Here is a 17,734-nt window from a genome sequence, read left to right on the forward strand (position 1 = left end):
GCATCAGACCCAGCCATCCGTGGATCCGCCTTGCCATCCCCTCATTCAGCAGAGATGTTGATGCCTGGCTCAGCCTGCTCCTGGCACCCTCGGGTGACTACACCACCCACGCGGATGCCCCTGGTTCCTCCACTTCTCAGAGAGGAGTCGTGCTCACCGCAGCCATTATTTCCGCGCATCAAGCATCATCACCGGCATCAAGCACCACCTTTGAAATCATGACCTGAAAGATCCCCTTTCTCAGCCCTGGCCGGGCAGCTCAGTTGGACAGAGCCTCATCCTGACACACCAAGGTCGCGGGTTTGATCTCCCAGCAGGGCACACACAAGAGTCAGCCAGGGAACGCATAAATACGCGGAACAGCACATCCACGTTTCTCTCTTCCGTCCCCTTCTCTCTCAAATAAATGAATGAATTTTTTAAAAGCAAAAAAAAAAAAAAAATACAAATCCCCTTTCTTATTAATGTTTATTGCATGTAATATTATATTTTAAATCGTTTTTCTTGAAATATTAATGTTTATTGCATGTAAATGGCTAATTATTTTGTATCTACAACCTGATAATAGATGTATGTTGTATATTGAAAAAAATAAAAAAGATCCTCTTTCTTTTTTTTTTTTCTTTTTTTTAACCATATGAGCGTCTATTCCAATACTGCCGGCAGTATGAGAGAGCAGCAGGTCACCCACAAAAATCTGCTCTGCAGCCCCCCACAAGCCAGCTGCTTATATAGGGTAGGACAAAAAAAAGATTACATGGGGAAGTAGGAATTACAGGCATGCGGATGTAGACAAGGTGGGCTGGGGCTGGGGCGGGACTCCATTGTTTGGGCAACAAGGTTGTTAATCTTCCATGATAACAGGCAGATCTTGAATGAGAATCGACCGCATTCCAAGGTTGACTCCCAGGTCCCGGGGGCATACAACTCCTAGCCAGGTTAGAATGTCCTTTCTTTAATCAGAACCAGGCAATCATGGTGAACAGAGCATGATTAATATTCTTCATAACTATAGCTAGTCCCCAATATTCTATTTTTGCCCCTAACATCTCCCCACTGCTGTTTCTATCATCTCATATCTATGAGATTAGTTTTAGATGAAAAGTCTCATCCTACTGGACTGCATTTGCTTCTGCCTTGAAAGCAGTTCCCAGGGATGGAATACAGGAAATGCAGGGTCTAAAAAGGGGAAGACATTGAATACAGCAGCAACAACTAGACTATAAAGAAATAAACAAGCCCTAGCTGGTTTGCCTCAGTGGATAGAGCGTCGGCCTGTGGACTGAAGGGTCCTGGGTTCGATTCCGGTCAAGGGCACATGCCCGGGTTGCAGGCTTGATCCCCAGTGGGGAGCGTGCAGGAGGCAGCCGATCAATGACTCGCTCTCATCATTGATGTTTCTATTTCTCTCTCCCTTCCTCTGAAAATAAAAATATTTTTAAACAAATAAACAGGAGAAAAATTAAAAATAATTCCTGCAACCAAACAGGTTGGATAAGTCAAATCCAAAAAACCCTTCTCGTTGTTTTACCTTGGAGAGGGTTTCCCTAATTTGTTAAGTGTTTTTTTCTATCAATTGAGAATTGTCAGAAGGATTAAAACAGCACATTCCTTTAAATTCCTCATAACAGTGGTTATGCCGAAAAAGTAAGTAATCTGTTGTTGCCAGATTCTCCAGAATGCCTCCCTGGCCTGGCTCAGCTCTTGATTTATCCCCTTCACAGAGTTACCTCAAAGTCACTGTCTGTCCCACTGTCTCCTTTCCTTGAATTCTGGCCCCACGTCCCTCGGGGGTGTCCTGGCCTCTTAGCTGAGACCTCTCAGGGTCTCAGCCAATGGAAGTCACCAAACAGCCTCCTTAGAGCCATAACAAATGGTCGCTTCTGTCTCTGCTCCTGGCTAGTCAGCGGTAGGACTCCCAGCTCACCCACCCGCTTTTAAAGTTCCCCTCCTGCCTCTGGGACTTGCATGCTCTTCTGGTTTTCCTGCCTCACCAGCTCCCCTCAGCTTCTTTGGCTGGATTTTCATACTCTGCTGCCTACTCTGTAGGCAGACACCAGAGCTCACCCCTCAGCCATTCCCTCTCCCCGACCCCTCTCTCTCAGCCAGCACCAAGGGGCTAAAGGTCATCTCTATGACTCCCAAATCTGAATATCTGAATATATCTGCAACCTCAGCCTTGACCTCTCCCCTGAGCCTCAGGTGTACATTTCCAGCCATCTCTTTGACATCCCCACCTGCATGTCCAACAGGCATTGCAAACTCACCATGTCCAAAACAATTCTTGGTTCCTCCTCCCAATTCCTCCTCCCTCAGTCTTCTCACACCTATTCAGACACATCACCCACCCAGACGCTCAAGTAAAAACCGAGAGAGTCTTGTCCTTCTTTCACTGCCCACCCCCCAACACACACACAGCCAGTCCTTCAATAAATCCTGCCAACTCTGCCTCTGTGACACATTTTGCATCCATTCTTTTCTCCCCCATCTCCATCACCACCGGCCTAGTCCAAGCCACCATCATCCCTCGGCCTGGACCACTGCAGTGGGATGCTGACCGGCCCCTCAGCTTCCCCATCAGCCCATAAGCCACAGAGCAGCCAAGTGGTCTTTGTAAAATGTACATCAAATAAAGTCACTCCCCTATTAAAGCACTCCAGGGCTGGGGGAGGGGGGAGGGAGGTCAGACTCTCCACAGGCTTAGCACCACACATAGAGTAAAACCAAAGCCCTTCAGGCCAGATCTCACCCTGCTGCCTTGGCCTCCCATCTCTTGTCACCCTCCCTCTTGCTCACTCCATTACAGTCACACTGCTTTCTCCGTTTCTCAAAAATGAGCGCTCATCCCCATTCAGGGACGCAAACAGTCCTCTGCCTGCAATGCTGCTCCTTGAGGTTTTTGCACAAGGGGCTTCCTCTTATTCAGGTAACAGCTTCAATGTCACCTCCTCCAAGAAGCCCTCCATGACCAGTTTGCCTCCCAGCATCTGTGACCTGATTGTCCCAGCTCCATACTTGAACGTTCTGCATAGCTCTTATCAACTGATAGTTTTCTTGTTTGTTTTTCTTTTTCTTCTCCCCTACTGTCTATCTCAGTAGCTGCTGTATCACCGTGCCGTGGTCCCTGGCACTCAGGCCGTCTTCATTTACATTTTAATGAAGAAAAGAATGAATGCCTGTGTGACCTACTTTAGGAAATGAAGTTATGTGAGGACAAGCTGATTCTGAGAACCAATCAGCCTTTGAGGTGAGTCAGAGTTATAATGACCAGTGACCACCAGGTGTCGCTAAAGACTAAGATGAGAGCCTTACTCGCTAAGCTGCAGTTCTAGGGCAGGGCCCAAGTGACAAATGGTCAGCTCACCACTGAGAACACTTGGTATCAGCATATACCTAAGGGGGATGGTGAAATAGGGTGTCCCCAGTGACTCAATCAGCCTGGCAGAGGACCTGGGGCTAGGCCTGGGTTGTCTCTGGGGCTAGGCCTCAGCCTTCCCATCTGTCTGTTGGGTATAGATAGACTTATTGTCCAGGTTCTTCTGGTTCAGACCCTTCCTGTGGCAGAATCGTGGTGGGAGGAAGGTGAGATAAAAGGGTCCCCTTTTCTTTTCTCTTGTATTTTCAGGGACCCTTCCTTTGGGGCGAGGACTGGATGTGCTCCCGGTGTCCAAGCATTCAATGAGAAGTCGCCTCTGAGAGGGGTAGCATTATCATTATGCCTCTGATGAGGTCGAAACAATCATTTCACAGAATTCCTCTGATGAGGGTTGAGGAGGTGAGGTCCTGGAGAAGGAGGGAAAATGTCTTTTTCTAAACAAGTGAATGTTAAAACCGTTGTTAGCTAAGGATTCAATGAAAATAGACACCAGCCCTAATCGGTTTGGCTCAATGGATAGAGCATCAGCCCGCAGACTGAAGTTCTATTCCAGTCAAGGGTACGACCTCGGCTGCAGACTTGATCCCTGGCCCTGGTCCGGGTGTGTGCAGGAGGCAACCAATCACTATGTCTCCCACATCCATGTTTCTCTCTCTCTGCCTCTCCTCCTCCCTTCTACTCTCTCTAAAAATCAATGGAGGCCCTAGCCGGTTTGGCTCAGTGGACAGAGCATCAGCCCACAAACTGAAGGGTCCTGGGTTCAATTCTGGTCAAGGGCATGTACCTTGGTTGCAGGCTCCTCCCTGGCCCAGGCCCTGGTCGGGGCTCATGCAGGAGGCAACCAATCAATGTGTTTCTCTCACATCAATGTTTCTCTTTCTCTTTCCCTTTCTCTTCTACTCTCCCTAAAAATCAATGGAAAAATATCCTCCGGTGGGGATTAATAATAATAAAAAAAAAAATCAGTGGGAAAAATATCCTTAGGTGAGTATTTAACAACAATAACAAAAATAATGGACCACCAGCTAGGTTTGCCAGCCGGCCAGAGTTCACAGACCCCAGTGCAGAGGACATCCTGACAAGCATCAGGGAGAAGCACAGATCTGTCCAGTGTCTTCCCTCAGATCAAACTTGCATGCAAAATATGCTCAACAAACTGCTCCGCGTGAATTCAAATCTTCAGTAAGAATGAATTTTAGCCGAAACCGGTTTGGCTCAGTGGATAGAGCGTCGGCCTTCGGACTCAAGGGTCCCAGGTTCGATTCCGGTCAAGGGCATGTACCTTGGTTGCGGGCACATCCCCAATAGGAGGTGTGCAAGAGGCAGCTGATCGAAGTTTCTCTAACTCTCTATCCCTCTCTCTTCCTCTCAGTAAAAAATCAATAAAATATATTAAAAAAAAAAAAAAGAATGAATTTTACTGCACACCTCAAAGTGGTCCAGCTGCCAAAAGTGAGCGGGTTACACCTCTTGCTGGAACCCTCATCCTTGTCCACCCAGCCCCCAAAGAGAAAGGGGGCACCTTTCGGGGGCATATTCAGGCCCGGGGCTAATGAAAGACTTGGGAGCAGAGCCTCAGGTCCTTGTCAAATACTCAAGGGCAAGCAGGGGTGGAGTTTCCTTCCCACACAGGAGCCCCAGCCCAGGCTGGCAGGCCTCTTTTGGGGAGTAGACCCCAAATCAAAAGGCAGAATAAAATAAAGGTGAATTTACAAACATGCAGATATATACATATATATATTGCTTTTATTGAGATAATTTACATGCCATACAATTCATTCATTGAAATTGTACTTCATTTGGCCCTGAATCAAGGCCAGCAGTTTGCTGAAGCTGCTGGTTTCAAGCAGGAGCCTAAAGAAATGTCTTTCTATGGTCTGTTGGCCATTTCAGAACTTAGGAAATGTAATGGCCAATTCATTAGAAAGAAACATCTGAGTAATTGGTGATAGATTTGGACTAATATTTATTTGTAGTCAGTTAACACTGGGATTCCAGATATGAGGTTCCTGATTTAACTTGTTTATTAGAATTATAATACTGTTAAATCCAGTTATAACAAAAAAAATTTGTGGGTTTTCTACCAATAACAAGTACAGTTCTGAACTGTAAAAAAAAAAAAAAAAAAAAAAAGAAATTGTACTTCAATGGTTTTTAGTATATTCAGAGTTGCGCAACTATTACCACAATCAACTTTAAAACATTTTATCACCACAAATGGAATTCCTATATCCATCAGCAGTAGCTCCCTATTTTTTTAAAATATATTTTATTGATTTTTTACAGAGAGGAAGGGAGAGGGAGAGAGAGTTAGAAACATCGATGAGAGAGAAACATCAATCAGCTGCCTCCTGCACACCCCCTACTGGGGATGTGACCGCAACCAAGGTACATGCCCTTGACCAGAATCGAACCTGGGACCTTTCAGTCCGCAGGCCGACGCTCTATCCACTGAGCCAAACTGGTTTCAGCAGTAGCTCCCTATTTTCCCCCAACTTCTCCCTTCTTCCCTCCTACCCCTACCCCACCCCACCCCAGCTCTGACTACCACCAGTCTGCTTTCTGTCTCTATGGATTTGCCTGTCCTGGACACTTCATATAAATGGAATCATACAATATGTGGCCTGTTGTGCCTGGCTTCTTTCACTTAGCATGCTTTCAAGGGTCAGCCATGTGTGGAATATGTTAGTACTTCATTCCTTTCTATGGCTGAATGATATTTCATTGCAGGAATACACCACACCTTGTTTATCCATTCATCAGTTGATAGACATCTGGGTTGTTTTCACCTTTGGCTATCAAGAGTAACACTGCTATGAACATTCATGTATGAGTTTTTGTGTGAACCTATATTCTCAACATATTGGGTATATTCCTAGAAGTAGAATTGCTGGGTCAAATGGTAACTCCATGTTTAACCACTTGAGGAACTGCCAGACTGTTTTCCAAAGCGGCTGCACCATTTTGCTTCCCCACCAGCAACGTGAAGGCTTCAATTTCTCCACATCCTCTGCAAACATTTGCTGTGTCTTTGACTCTATCCATCCTATTGGGTGTGAAGTGGCATCTCATTGTGGCTTGATTGGCATTTTCTTCATGACGGATGATGTTGAACATCTTTTCATGTGGTAATTGGCCATTTGTAGATCTTCAAAGAACTGTCTATTCAAATCCCTGGCCTATTTTGGAATTGGGTCATTTGCCTTTTTAGTGTTGAGTTATAAGAGTTCTTTATATATTCTAAATATAAATTCTTTATCAGCTACGTGATTTGCAAACATTTTCTCCCATGGGTTGTCTTTTCACTTTCTTGATATTTGCTTTATATGTTTTTTTAAAATATATTTTATTGATTTTTTACAGAGAGGAAGGGAGAGTGATAGAGAGTCAGAAACATCGATAAGAGAGAAACATCGATCAGCTGCCTCCTGCACACCCCCACTGGGGAATGTGCCCGCAACCAAGGTACATGCCCTTGACCGGAATCCAACCCGGGACCTTTCAGTCCGCAGGCCGACGCCCTATCCACTGAGCCAAACCGGTTTCGGCTGCTTTATATGTTTTTTGTGTTTGTTTTAAATATATTTTATTGGTTTTTTACAGAAAGGAAGGGAGAGGGATAGAGAGTCAGAAACATTGATGGGAGAGAAACATCGATCAGCTGCCTCCTGCACACCTCCTACTGGGGATGTGCCCGCAACCAAGGTACATGCCCTTGACCGGAATCGAACCCGGGACCTTTCAGTCTGCAGGACAACGCTCTATCCACTGAGCCAAACCTGTTAGGGCGCTTTATATGTTTTAAGGATATGATTAGAGTTCTAAGAACTGGAGGTTTTTTTTAAATATATATTTTTATTGATTTCAGAGAGGAAGGGAGAGGGAGAGAGATAGAAACATCAATGATGAGAAAATAATTAATTGGCTGCCTCCTGCATGCCCCACACTGGGGATCAAGCCTGCAACCCAGACATGTGCCCCAACAGGGAATCTAACTGTGACCTCCTAGTTCATTGGTTGATGCTCAACCACTGAGCCACTGACCGGGCCCTGAGAATTGTTTTATCTTAGCACGTTGTTCTTATAATCTTGATGTAGACACTCTTGTTTTCCCTCATAAATATTTTTGGCCTTAAATAATATTTTGTTTGCTCTCTGTATAGATACACCAGCTTTCTTTGGGTTAATGTTTTCTATCCCTTTACTTTCGAACTTCCATATCCTTGTTTTAGGTGTTTCTTTGGTAAACTTCATGAATCTGGACTCTTTTTCAAATTCATTCTGACAGCCAATCTGGCCAAGTTGGTGCATTTGCAATTACCTTGGCTCAGCTCATCAGAGGCGCCTGCCTACTCCCTCCTGGAGAAGTCTGCCGAATGGAGGTGGGAAGGGCTACAGGAGGCCATGCCTTCCCCATGGGGTACAGACACTTCGTGCCTCTCCTGCTCCTCCTCTTCCAGTAAGGTTTGGCAGTCTCTGCCCTTCAGTAGGGGTCCGGAGATACAGCCTGTCAGAGTTGGAAAAACAGGCCAAAAGAGAGAGCTTGCCCAGTGAATTGCTGGAGACAACTGGCGCACCTGTAAGTCTCTGTGTGCACCTGTACTGCATGCACACCTCCGTGTTCCTGTCCGTGCCTGTGCACACCTATTTGTGCCTGTATGTGCATGAACACACCTGTGTGTTTTGAGGCTGTTCTTGAGGTTGCACCATAACATGGACCTCGAAGTGGTGATATTTAAAAAAATGTGATCCTTATGGCCCTGGCCTGGTAGCTCTGTTGGTCACAGCGTCGTCCCGCCAGGGTTGTGAGTTCAATCCCCGGTCAGGGCACATAGTACAAGAATAAACCAATGAATGCATGAAAAAGTGGAACAACAAACCAATGTTTCTCTCTCTCCTTTCCTCTCTCTCTCTCTAAAATCAATCAATAAAAAATAATAAAATTTAAATATGATGGTTTAAAAAAGTACCCATGTGCCAATATGCCCACATTTGTGACAAGCTATTCATTACTAACGGTTTCTCTCTGCCTCAGCTCTTCACCCCTTTCCTGCCCCTGTCCTCACATGAGAATTTCATCCAGTCTAGGTCCACATACGGCCCAGACAAACCTAGAAACCAGCTGCTGGGGGCTGGACTGGGCCACGTGAAGCCAAAACCTGGGTTGGGTGGGAGGAAGCCAGGCGGCTGGGGCAGCCTGTCAGCAGGAGGCAGGCAAGGTGGGGGAGGAGCACAAGTGGCAGAGCCAGGGGTTCAGGAAGGGGCTGCTCAAAACCGATGGAAGGGCCCTTCACCGCCCAGCCTGCATGTGGCCTTGGCCCGGTGCACAGGGGCCTGTAGGAGGCAGTGGATGGACACGTGTCTAAATCAACCCAGGGAACAATGCCCACCAGCTACCAGCTGACTCCATCACTCAAATCAAATGGCATTTTCTTGGCTCCAGATACCTTTGCTGGTTGGTGGGCAGAGCCCGAGGGGGAGGCTTGATTCCAGCTGGCCAGGGAGAGACCGAGTTCCCAGGAAAGGAACCAGGGCCACTGTACCCTTGGGCCCCAAAGGCAGCCCAACCTCTCCACTCACCTGTCCCCAGGACCTCCTGCCCACTCCTCCCTTCCCTACTTCTCTCTCCCCCCATCTCCCTGCCCAGCTAACTACACCCACCTCTGGGCTGGTCAAAGTTCTCCCAGAGGATTGTTTGCAACTAGGTATATATGTGTGCCTGTATGTGTATGAACACACCCATGGTACCTAGACAGGCAGATACATACATAACGTGTATGCCTAGACCATATGTGCCTAGACCTTGAATCCTTTTTGGGGGTTACTTTGCCAGTAGTCCATATATCACCTACAATGAATGTCCAAATGACAATCACTTACAACTGAAAAGTCATCCAGTTCAGCTCTGGCCAGTGTGGCTCAGTTGGTTGAGTGTCATCCCATGCACCAAAAGATTGCCTGTTCGATTCCTGGTCAGGGCATATGCCCTGGTTGTGGGTTTGGTATCCGGTCCTGGTGCATGCAGGAGGCAACCAATTGAGGTTTCTCTCTCTCTCTCTCTCTCTCTCTCTCTCTCTCTCTCTCTCCCTCCCTCTCCCTTCCTCTCTCTCTAAAATCAATTAAAAAAAAAAAGTCCCACTGACCGGTTCGGTTCGGTTCAGTGGATAGAGCGTCAGCCTGCGGACAGAAGGATCCTGGGTTCAATTCCGGTCAAGGGCACGTACTTCAGTTGCAGGATCCTCCCTAGCCCGGGCCCTGGTCAGGGCATGTGCCGGAGGCAACCAATTGATGTGTCTCTCTCACATCGATGTTTCTCTCTGTCTTTCCCTCTCTCTTCCACTCTCTCTAAAAATCAATGGGAAAATATCCTCGGGTGAGGAATTAAAAAAAGAATCATCCAGTTCAACCTTCCCAGTGCTTCTCAGCGGGTCCCTACTGGCACTGGGGCAGGATTAATTCTTCCTTGATGGGACCTACTCCCACCCCACTGCATGAGTGTATGTCCCTGGTCCCCAAACTCTAGTGGGCACAAAACATTAGTAGCACCCCATGTCATTGTGACAACCAGAAATGCCCTCACAAGTTTGCAACCTCTCATGGAGGTGTGACATTCACCCAGTCGTCCCAGGGGTGAATGCTGTAGGTGCTGTCAGTGGCTGGATTTTCTCCACAGAAGCTCTGGAAAGGACTTCCAACTCCCAGGGATTGTTTGCTCTCCACCTCCGGCAGCCACCTACCCCTCCACAGGCAGGGCTATCTGAGCGAAAGCTCCACCTCACTAGCCCCAGTTCTTCCCTCGGGGCCACCCAAGTCCCACCCCTCTGCCTGGGCCTCACAATGCTCCTAGGAAACCAGGCCTGAGGCAGGAACTGCGGGGTGGTGGGCCTCACAAACCGGTGCCGGGTGTGGGTGTCTGGTGGGCTGGTGGGGCTCACCCCGGAAGAAAAGAAGCCCTTCTGACCAGCAAGAAAGCTGCGGAAACAAAGTGGCGTGCTGAGCTCGACCAGGTGGCAGCTCCAGGCCTGAGGCTTCTGCATACAGATGTCCAGATACTGAAAGGACCGCCCCCTCTCTGGCCCTTCCAGTCTACTGCTCCTCGGGGAGGGCCAGTGTGTGTGTGTGTGGGTGGGGGGGGGGGGGGGAGGCGGGGCCTGCAGCAGCTTGTGTGCTGTGTAGCGTGGCTGGTGAGGGCGAAGGTGACGGTGCCCGGGCGTGTGGGTGATGGTGCTGTCCGTGTCTCTTCATGGACCCATGCACTCCGTTCCCCTGGGTACGCGCTGAGGACGAGAGTTGCAGGGTGACAGGGTGCACCATCTGCAGCTTTGCAGAAACTGCCCAAGTGCTTCCCAAGGTAGTTTTCCCAGTGTCCACTCCACACTGCACTGCTCTGGTGGTCCAGCGTCCACATCCCCCAGGTGCCTCTTACAGAGGAGACCGGAGGGCTGGGACCTGCCTGGATTGGGACCTCACTGTGCCACTTGCCTCATCTGGGGCAGAGCTTTTTTGCCTGACCCTTCAGTGATTAACATTTACGATTTTTTATTTTATTTTTTTACAAAAACACCCTTGAGTAGTTTTAAGTAAATTTTACTGAGATGAAGACCTTCTCTGGAAGTCAGATCTATGCACACAACCAGCCTTCCATCTGGCAAACAAGCTAAGGATACTTACCCGGATTTTTAGAATCCAATTTGAGAATGATTATCTTCTTCTTTTTCTTTTTTCATAGTCAGTGTTTCTACCCAGAGGGGATCTTTCCGTTGGACCTTTCTAAAGTAACTCCCTTTGCAACAGATTTGAAATAAAATTTGAACTCAGCACGTCCTCTCAGGCGCTCTCTTCTCATCGGCTTTACCACCACCACGCTTTTCGAAAATGAAACTAAGAAAAGAAACTACAGTTACCAAAACAGAAATTGTGCGGGGAGACTATCTGTTTTCACATCACTTTAACTTTTCAGAGAGATTCCCCAGCGTTCCCTGAACAGCCTCCTGAAGCCCTGGCTGGCGGAAAGCGCACCCCCACCTCCGCCCCGCCCCCCGCGGCACAGGGCACGTCAAAGGGGAAGAAAAACTCCAGCGCTTTGCAGCCTCTGCCAGCTGCAGGTGAGAACTCGAGGTGAAGGGTCCGAAAGGATCCTGTGAGTCAAGAGGAAAATCACGCTTGATTTACATAAGTCTCGTTTGGGCCAGGCTTTCCCCAACGTTTTCCCACCCCAGCACCCCCAGCACCCCCAGCACCCCAGCCCCTTTCCCGTCCCAAGCCCCTCCCCGCCCCCGTCCTTAACTCACCTTCGGGCCGGCTCCCAGTTCCCTCCCGAGCAAGTCCGACCTGTCACCTCCCAGACACTCGCCGGGAGCACCGACGAGTCACGCCGCCTGGAGCAGGACCCGGCAGGCAGTGTCCGGAGCTGTACCCCGCTCACGCGTCCCTGGAACCCGCCACGCAGACCCGAGCTCTGGGCCCGCCGCCCAGGTCCGCGGTCCCAATCTGGGGGTCCAGGTCCCTAACCTAGGATCTCCCGGAAGTCGGCCCAGAGGGTCCACCCCACCCTCCCCTCCCCCCTCCCCTCCCCCCTCCCGCGGCCACCATCTTTTCTGGGGAGAAGGCCTCTAGGCCGTCTCTCTCTTTCTTAGTTATTCTAATCGACTGCTAAGGACACCCTTTGTCAACTGGAGAGAGCTGTGCAAATGACCGGGTTGGTATTGTTGTGACTCACAGGAGCTGGGGGTCAAAATCACTAAGGATTCGAGCACCAATTCCCGTCCGTCCCACGCTGGGTGCCCCCCTGTCCCTCACTCCCCCGCCCCCCACCCCCACCCCCGCTGCCGCGTTGCCCGTTTCCTCCGGTGTGAATGGCAGGTTGGAAACCCCACGCAGAGGCTTTCCGGCTCCGAGAGTGGGTGATCTGCAAGCTGCGTGCGGCGTGCAAAGAGCTTGAACTTTGGAGCCCGACGGGCAATGGCTGGAGAAATCACTAATCTGAGCCTCGGTTTTCTCACCCGTGAAAGGGGGCTGAAGACCCTCCTCAGAGTGTTGTCATGCCCAGAAAACGGAGATAAAGCCTGTGGAGCTCCCTTAAGAATGGCAATTGCGCCTGCGCTCTAAGAGACCAGGGCCTACCCCTGGCCCGGGTGGCTCAGTTGGTTGAGCATCGTCCCATGCGCCGAGAGGTCGCTGGTTCGGTTCTGGTCAGGCCAGTGGGGCTCGATCCCCTGTGAGGGACATGCAGGAGGCTGCCAGATCTCATTGATGTTCCTCTCTCTTCCTCTCTTCCTCTCTCAAATCAATTGTAAATAATAAATAAATAAAATAAAAGATCGGGGCCTGTGAGTGGTCAGGCAGGGGGTGGGGGTGGGGTGAGGTGGGGGTGGGGCAGCTGTTTCCAACGCTGTGGGAGGTTAAAATAAGGATATGCTGTTAAGTTTGAATTTCAGATATGCAACTACTTTTTTTTTTTTTAAGTATGTAAGACCCATGCAATTCTTGGGATATACTTATACTAAAAAAATTATTCATGACCTGAAATGGAAATGTCTCTGGCAAGCCTAACAGAGGCTAAGGCGCTGTCCTCTGGGTTTCTGTCTTTGATGCTCAGCCTCATTTGTAATATAAGAAAGGTAAATTAAAACGAGGAGATACCATTTTGCACCTATCAGGTTGGGTTTTCTTGCCACCTGAGAGAAGCCTTCATTTGGGACTGGGAACTCGGAGAGTCAGGGTGAGAGCCACCGGAAGAAGCGTGGGTCAAAGCAGGAGAAGGAGCTTGCACACAGCGGCCTGGGAGGGCACTGGCTTCCAGGCCTGTTTGACCACCTTCTGCTCTCAGGCCAGCCACACTCTAGAAACTCTCATGGGGCTGGGCTCAGTGGGCCTAGTGTCCCCTGCCCAACCCCACCCCCACCCCCAGTTTACCTGTTCCTCCTCCAGCTCCACTGGTCTGGCCACCTGGCCAACAGCCCACTCCCCAACCCACCCTTCCGTGAGTCACTGGGACAGGAGGAGGCTTCATGGAAGGAACTAGACCACGGTGGTAAATCAGGAGTAAAGTTAGCTCTGTGTTAATTATATCCCAGGGAACCAGGTTGTGTCATTGCAGAAAGCCAGGCGCAGGACACACCCCAGAGGTGGTTTAACCTGCTGTGGCCAGACTGGGTGAGTTAACTATCTCCCAACTGGACACAAGACCACTCCATTCCTATTGCCACTGGGAACACATTAATCCAGTGGTCGGCAAACTGCGGCTCGCGAGCCACATGCGGCTCTTTGGCCCCTTGAGTTTTTAGCAAAGGCCAGCTTAGGAGTACCCTAATTAAGTTAATAACAAATGTACCTACCTATATAGTTTAAGTTTAAAAAACTTAGCTCTCAAAAGAAATTTCAATCATTGTACTGTTGATATTTGGCTCTGTTGACTAATGAGTTTGCCGACCACTGCATTAATTCAACAAACAACAAACGTTTCCTCCTTTATCCATCCCACAGGTAACCTCCAATTCACTCATCTTCCACCCTACTGCTCCCTATCACCTGTCTGCCGCTCTCCTTCCTCCTCCTCACCCAGTCCGTCCTGCATGGCCACCTCTGATGAATCTCAGGGCCCACACGCCACTGCTTGGCTCAGACTCCTCAGCACCCACCTGAACTGCTGCAGCCTCCTCCCCACTCCCCCCACCTTGCCCAGCTCTATTTCCAGTATAAGCAGGTCTCGTCTTGCCATTCCCCTGCTGTACATTAGTCTGTTTTGGATCAGAGGCCAAGTCCCAGCCCTTAGGGACAGAAGAGCAGGACAAACCAGGGTGCCTGAATAAAACATGCCTCTTCCAGTAACGCCAGAGAAACTGTTACTCATCTCAGGTAAAGGGGCGGGGAAACAGCTCTTGGGAGGGCTGAGGGCCCAGGCCGCCCGGCCTCCTGTCATCTACCAGGGTGATGAGTAGCGGGGCACATGGGCTCAGCCTGGGATAGGCGCTAGACCCCACTCCAGTTACAAACTGTCCTCTGGGTTTCTATCTTTGATGCTCAGCCTCATGTATAACATAAGAAAGGTAAATTAAAACTAGGAGATACCATTTTTCACCTATCAGGTTGGCCAAACAAAACCCCAACGAAAGCGAGTTCACTCAGTTAAAGGTGTCTGAAAACAGGCACCAGCACACAGTATTGGTGGGAAAGTTAATTGGCACACGTCCTTTGGAGGGCAAATTGGTAATATCTATCAAGAAATTAAATGTACAGCCCTAGCCGGTTTGGCTCAGTGGATAGAGCGTCGGCCTGCGGACTGAAGGGTCCTAGGTTCGATTCCGGTCAAGGGCATGTACCTTGGTTGCGGGCACATCCCCAGTGGGGGGTGTGCAGGAGGCAGCTGATCGATGTTTCTCTCCCATCGATGTTTCTAACTCTCTATCCTTTTCCCTTTCTCTCTGTAAAAAATCAATAAAATATATATATTTTTAAAAAAATAATAAAATATATATTTTTTTATTTTTTTATACTTTTATTGATTTTTTACAGAGAGAAAGAGAGAGGGACAGAGAGCCAGAAACACCGATGAGAGAGAAACATCGATCAGCCGCCTCCTGCACACCCCCCACTGGGGATGTGCCCACAACCAAGGTACATGCCCTTGACCGGAATCGAACCCGGGACCCTTGAGTCCGCAGGCCGATGCTCCATCCACTGAGCCAAACCGGTTTCGGCTAAAATATATTTTTAAAAAAAAGAATTAAAAAGAGAGACATAAAAAATAAATAAATAAATAAAGTAGGTAACTTTTTACCACAGTGCTCCATGAGAGAAGGCGATGAGCATATTAAAAAGCTGCAGGGCCCTGGGCAAGGCCCTGCCCCTCCCTAGACCTCATTTTCCACCCATATAATGGAGTTTGGGACCAGAAGACTATTCCTACACTATTCCTAAATCTTACAGCTAACCAACCAAATTAAGTACTGGGGTAGTGAGTGGCCATAAGGTGACATTGGATGGCCTGGGAAAGGGGGGGGCGGTATAAACTGGCATTGATGAAACCAGGAGGCAGTGCCCATCACCTGATGGGGAAGGGTCTCACTCCACCTGAGCAGGTGACGAGGGCAGAGCTGCCTTTGCCTGCATTGGAGGAGTCTGCCCGGCCTTTGCCAGCTTCTGCAGATGTCAGTTCCCCAGGGCTTGGAAGCTTCTCCCTCCCATCACGTGTCTGCCCACCTGTCTCTGCCCACTGAGGCCCTTGGCTGGCCCAGGGGAGGAACTAAAGATAGCAGCAGAACAGGTTCTGGGGGGGCAGAGGGAAGATGCAGCTCTCCGCTCCGACTGAGGTCCTGGCCTCCCCCTGGCTCTCTCCCTTCTGGATCAGGCTCTGCCTAGCTCAGCCATCTTGCTGGAATCCCCTTCCCACCTCCCTGTGCCCATTCACAACGCAGAGCACTAACCACTATACGATCACAGCGAGCTACCGCTACCGGAGCCTTTCCCTGTGCCCATTCAAAGGAGGAGGCGTTCACGCCGTGGTAGAGCGTGACCCACCCAGCTCCTTCCCCAACCAGGCCTCCTCCTTTAACAGAGGGTGTCTGTGCAGGAGGCTGGGAGACCTGAGATGCCCGCTACACTGAGCCGCCCTGGGAGGTGAGAGACAGCAATCTGAGCCCTCAGAGCACGCTCTGTGGAAGCCACCTCCCTCCACAGTCTCCTGCCGGGTTAGTACTGGGCTTTTCTCTTATGATGGGAGCCGAAGGGAAAATCCATGGGAATTGCAGGCGTCAAAGTTGGACACTTTTCCTGTCCCTCATTCTCTCTCCTTTCCTCTCTGGGTTTTCGAACTAGAGGACCAGTGTTTCTGTCCTAGACTGGCCTTGGCTCCCTGACGAAGTCACTCCCCTTCCTGGGGCCTCATAGTCTACCTGCAAGAAGCGGGGCTCAGGCCCTGAGAGCTGCATGTTACCGGGTGCCCCCAGGTGGTTCTGAGGCAGGTGGTCTGGACAGGCTTAAAGAAGCCTTCCTCCGGTGCATTGCAGAGAGGTTTTGTCTTCCATTCTCCCTGTGTGTTCCCTCCAAAGCCAGGGGTCCTACCTGGGCAAGCTTCTGGGAACGAGGCTGATGAGCCTCTTGGTGGGCCATGACTCTGAAAGCAGCTGCCATCATTTAGCTTCTACCGGAAGCCTGAGAAAGAAGCCAATGAAAGAAGAAGGGCAGAGCCAAGCAGAGATAGAGACCTGCCTGGGGACCTCACCTGAGCCCTGATTTAGTTACAGAAGCCAGCCCAGCTCTTGGAGTCAGGGGACCCAATACATCCTTAGGCATAAACCACCCTCTGTTAAAGGAGGAGGCCTGGTTGGGGAAGGAGCTGGGGGAGGTCACGCTCTACCACGGGGGAGGTCACGCTCTACCACGGTGTGTGGTGTGAACGCTTCCTCCTTTGAATGGGCACAGGGAGGTGGGAAGGGGATTCCAGGAAGATGGCTGAGCTAGGCAGAGCCTGATCCAGAAGGGAGAATGATGTAGAGAATGGCACCACAGCCATGCCAGGTGGTACCCCATCCTCACCCCCAAATTTACACTCTGTCTCTGCCTAAGAGTCAAAACTAAGTGGAAGAAGTAATGTGAAGCACGCACTAAGTTTGCCTTTAGTCCCCTTTCCTCCCACGAAGTACATAATGAGTGAGTAAAACCTCTTCTGAGTTTACCAGCAGGCTAAGTTATTCTATGGGGCAAGAGAGTGACTGCTTCACCCTGGCCAGTTTGGCTCAGTGGATAGAGCATCCGCCTGTGGACTTAAGGGTCCCGGGACTTACGGGGCACATGCCCAGGTTGCCAGCTCGATCCCCAGTAGGGGGTGTGCAGGAGGCAGCCCATCAGTGATTCTCACCATTGATGTTTCTATCTCTCTCTCCCTCTCCCTTCCTCTCTGAAAACAATAAAAATATATTAAGAGAGAGAGAGAGAGAGAGAGAGAGAGAGAGAGAGAGAGAGAGCGCCTTTGTTAATACTTGGCAGTGTGCCCCAGTCTTAGTTTGGACTCCCTCAGAAGCAGACCCTGAGACAAAGATTTGAATGCAGAGGTTTATTTGGCAGGTGATCCCAGGAACCCCTGTGGACAAGCGGGGATGTGACGAAATCCAGTAAAAAGCATGGTCAGGCAGGTTACCTCTGTGGGCAGCAGGCTCGATTTTTCAGGGACTCTGGGGGCCAGCAAAGAACATGTCCCTCAGACTTTTGATAATTTGAGGTAAATAACAACTCCCATCAGTCACCAAGTGAGAACTGCCGGGGGCCTGACGGGTATGTTAGTTCTCCTGCACTTGGGGCCTGCCATACTGGCAGAGCGGGCTCCAGCCAGAGAAAGCTCCCGCCACAGAGAGAAGCAGA

General features: G+C 49.8%; 1 non-coding gene across 1 annotated transcript; it reads left to right on the forward strand.

Moving 5' to 3' along the window:
• Window positions 1–5,175: 5,175 nt before the first annotated feature.
• On the forward strand, window positions 5,176–5,312 carry LOC129147504 (small nucleolar RNA SNORA2/SNORA34 family). Its single transcript, XR_008554870.1, has one exon. It is a non-coding gene; the product is annotated as a small nucleolar RNA SNORA2/SNORA34 family (small nucleolar RNA).
• Window positions 5,313–17,734: the final 12,422 nt, after the last annotated feature.

The sequence above is a fragment of the Eptesicus fuscus genome, chromosome 20, assembly GCF_027574615.1.
Source record: "Eptesicus fuscus isolate TK198812 chromosome 20, DD_ASM_mEF_20220401, whole genome shotgun sequence".
Taxonomy (NCBI): domain Eukaryota; kingdom Metazoa; phylum Chordata; class Mammalia; order Chiroptera; family Vespertilionidae; genus Eptesicus; species Eptesicus fuscus.